This window comes from Opisthorchis viverrini (genome assembly GCF_000715545.1).
Source record: "Opisthorchis viverrini unplaced genomic scaffold opera_v5_229, whole genome shotgun sequence".
Lineage (NCBI taxonomy): Eukaryota > Metazoa > Platyhelminthes > Trematoda > Opisthorchiida > Opisthorchiidae > Opisthorchis > Opisthorchis viverrini.
In genome coordinates, this window is record NW_008751888.1 from 36,286 (window position 1) to 40,383 (window position 4,098).

The window sequence follows — 4,098 nt, forward strand, 5'->3', positions numbered from 1 at the left end:
CAGCCGACAACATGTACAGTAAAACTTCTCAACCATTTTTGTTCACGCGGCTACCACTTGCGTAACGCGCCAAGCTTATGAACTTCCACAAATCAGGTCAACTTGTATTCACGTTCGTGGAAGCATCAAACACGAAGGGACAACCCCGTCTTCACACTGCACATAATAAATAGGCATACAACACGGCCCAACGCACACTCGCGCGCGCAGAGAGCAGCAAGTCAACTACTCTTGACAAGTCCCCGGACGACTATGAAATACGTGTAGCAGCAGAGAAAACACGTTCCCGCCCTCCGGACTTTCACCAAGGAACTCTCACAGACGATAAGTTCCTCTTTTGACTTGTCCCCATTTTGCATTGTATTCATTTTTATACGTGTGGCATCTCACCATTGTCAACTATACTAAAAACCTTTATTAGTGCATATACCTTCTGATTTGTGTTATGGCCATCATCAGCAGTGCACTAATAATTGGTGATCCCGACGTGACACGAACACGAACACTGTTGACCGGAAACCAGTGAACAAACAGAGTCAAGCATAAATTGCTCACAGCTCCCGTGAATAAACTGACTGGCATGCGCCTTGCACCTTCAAAGTGCAAAGTCCTGCTTCAGAACGTGCCATCTGCGAACATATCCCTTACAATTCAAGGAGAATCACTGGAGGTTGTGGAAAATTTCACATACCTCGGTAGTTGTATTAGCTCTGACGGGAGTGTGTCTGATGAAGTCAGTGCAAGAATCTCAAAGGCTCGAATCACGTTTGCTAATTTGCGTCACAAGTGGCATCAAAAGGGCATCTCACTAGCACTTAAGGTCGTGTGTACCAGGCTACAGTAAGGGCTGTGTTATTGTATGGGTGCGAGACATGGCCTCTTCGGGTAGTTGATGTGAGGCGTCTTCAGGTTTTCGACCACCTATGCCTCAGAAGCGTGGCTGGTTTCGGACGGCGTCAGCGTGTTAGTAACGAGGTGATTAGAAAACGGGTATTTGGTTGTGCTGCAGGCACCTCAATCCGGGAAAACATCCAGCATCATCGACTGCGATTTCTCCGTTATGTGTTACACATGCCGAAACACCGTCTACCGAGACGAGTGTTGTTCTCCGTGCCTCCTTCAGGATGGCGTTAACCGCGAGTTGGACAGCACATGACTTGGCAGAAGGGCGTCAAAGAGATCACGAGGAGTTTGCGTGTTGTTGATGTTTTGCGCCTTCCAGGCTGGGGTCCCCTTAACTCCGTCAGTGCTTGGCTGGAGACGTTGCAAGACATGGCCGCTAATTGATGTCAGTGGCGTTCGTGCTGTCAGTTTCTTTCCAGATTGTCTGATTGAGCGGTTGGAGGTGTAGGCACCTCAGTATGCTTGACATAGGCCAGCACTAGGTCCCCTCCCTCACCCACTCTTTTTCTCTTCACTGCAGGGCTTTTAATACAAATATATATATGTAACTAGACGAACCTTATGGTTGTACGGCAGTGAAGAATCAGTGCCATTACTGACGTTGCTGTCTTTGATGTTGATGATGATGATGATGATGGTGATGATGATGATGATGATGATGATGATGATGTTGATGATGGTGGTGATGATGATGATGATGATGGTGATGATGATGATGATGATGATGATGATGATGATGATGATAATGATGCTGTGACGGGGATCCCAGACGCCCTTGGTGTGGCATTACGTGAAGCAAGCAAGGAGGTAGCTATTCGGTTGGGCAGTATGACGGAAAAGAGACTACTAGATGATGAAAATGACTCCATCTAGGCTGATCCTTACTCGTGTAGGTACTACCTGTACAACAAACATCAATGAATTGGCAGGCGGCCGGAGTTGAACGCTATCCGTCGATAAGCCTCAAACACCTGGTTTGTCTGTTCATTGTATGTTTCAAAATTCTTGTTTGGGGGACATTTATAGACTATTTTGACTTTGTTGCTTATTTCGAAATTGAGGATATCTCCAGGGTTCTGGGGTTGCACGTCTCCTACTGCTTAACACATATAAGTAGTCAAAGTCAAACAGAAATCGATATCTTCACCAGTAAAAGTGTAACATGGTCCCCGGAATCATCCTACAAAGACGGATGGGTTCTTAAGAAGATCTGCAAAAAATTCTATCGAAATATGAACGAAACAACTTTGTCCTTGAAAGGTGAACTCACTTCGCAAATTCTTCATAGGGAATAAATCACAAGTCCTCGTCGTTTCACGTTTGACTTGGTTCGTTAATTGCAAGGTGACTACAACCAGGCTGTTTGTGTGCGGGGTGAAAGGAAAATTAATTAAAGTTGAAAAAAAAACGCTCAGCCTTTCATCACGGCCTGTTTAATACTGAATCGATATTGAAACGACAGGTTAGCGGACCATTTTGTGTGACTGGTCGTGATCGAATCCGGGTTGAGTAACTACGGTCGAACAAATACTGATACTAACGGTAGCGACAAGCCTCCCAGGCCTAAGGCTGGATCTCTTGGGGTCAGGCAGTCACGCTTCCTTCTGGCCTTGGCAACTAGGAGTGGTATAACAGTCCCAAGTGAAAGCTAATCATTGGCCTGCAGAACGTCTGAAATTCGGTTGGTCAAACTGATAACTAGGCTGCCCGTCCTGTAAGCTGTAGTGCCCTGTTTGCAATGGAACCGGAGAGATACGGTATTGACATCGTGGCTCTCTGCGAAGGACTGACCACGGAATTCTTCGAGAAACTGGTTTATGGGTGCGTGTTCTACTAGATTGGCTAGCTGGTAGGAGGAAAACGGGATCATTGAGTAGATTTTGCTATGTCTGACTACACCAATAAAATGTCTAGCAACACTGACACACACGTCTTGCTTCGTTGCACCTGAGATTGACAGGCCACACCTATGCAAATCTTATCAGTGCATGCACCTCGGCCCCACGCTCAAAAGAGGACCAGAAACACTAGCGAATATACACTCATTTGCAAACTAATTTGCTTTTTCGACAGACTCATCTGGAACCCAGCTGAATCTCTCGTTTGTGATGTTTTTTATGTTAAAGTGCATACCTCACCTCAAGGCGAGTGTCGATCGTGGCCGTTCGCAATGTCCCAGCTTTGTTAGGTGAATCGGACAGCGACGTATCGCCACACCTACACGGCAGCCACTATGGCTTTCGCTCACCAGCGAGACGTTTGCATCACAAGAGTGATGCAAGGAGCTGACTTTGTAACAGACCAACAGCTTGTCCAAACGAAGCTTAAAGTCAGTTCTTGTAAGACGCCAACTGGGTCCGTGGGCACACAAATGGTCTCAAAGTAACGAAATCCAAGGTGACGTACGAACATCAACTGGGCCCTGCACTGGCATCCTTCAACCATCCAACCAGCATAGCGCAACTTGATGATGACTGTTATATCTGACTTAGACGCCAATCTTAGCGAAAAACACTCATTAGCAAACTAGTTTGGTTTTTCGACAGACTCACTTGGAACCCAACTGAACCTCTCGTTTACGATGTTTCCAGGTGACTGAATTTGTTGAACCAGGCCGCCTCATGTTTCAGTCGCTATGATATTCGGGATACCGCGATACGTGTATATTCGTATTGCACTACTCATAAGGTTGCTGACGACAAATTTCCAGCAACCTTATGAGTAGTGCGTTACGCCAATCTGTTATTTCCGGCTGATGTTCCTGCTCCAGCACCCTGTACGGTGATACTACTGATGAGGAGGCATGCGATTAGTGCATGTTGTACTTGGAAATTCGCTTTGTCTCTTGAAAAGGGGAGATCTGTAGCGGAATTTGTGGAGTTGCTTTGTAGCATTTGCTCGGACTGAACAATGAGTGACTGGAGTTAATAAATATCCAGGAAAGTTCAAGAAGACGCGTTCAGGAGAAGATGGATGTTCAGTTTTTGTAATTTAAGATGCAAATGGGAGATTTGCTTCCCTGTCCAATAGTCTGCAACTGGTCAGTTGGCATTTTTTAATAAATAACTCCGCAGCGAAGGCCTTCCTCCTTTCACCCAATGCCGGATAAAGATTCACTGACAAAGAACACAACGGCTCTATTGCGAGAAAAATAATGCGAGCGCGAGTGAGCAAGTGTGAAAGTACAACGACCTC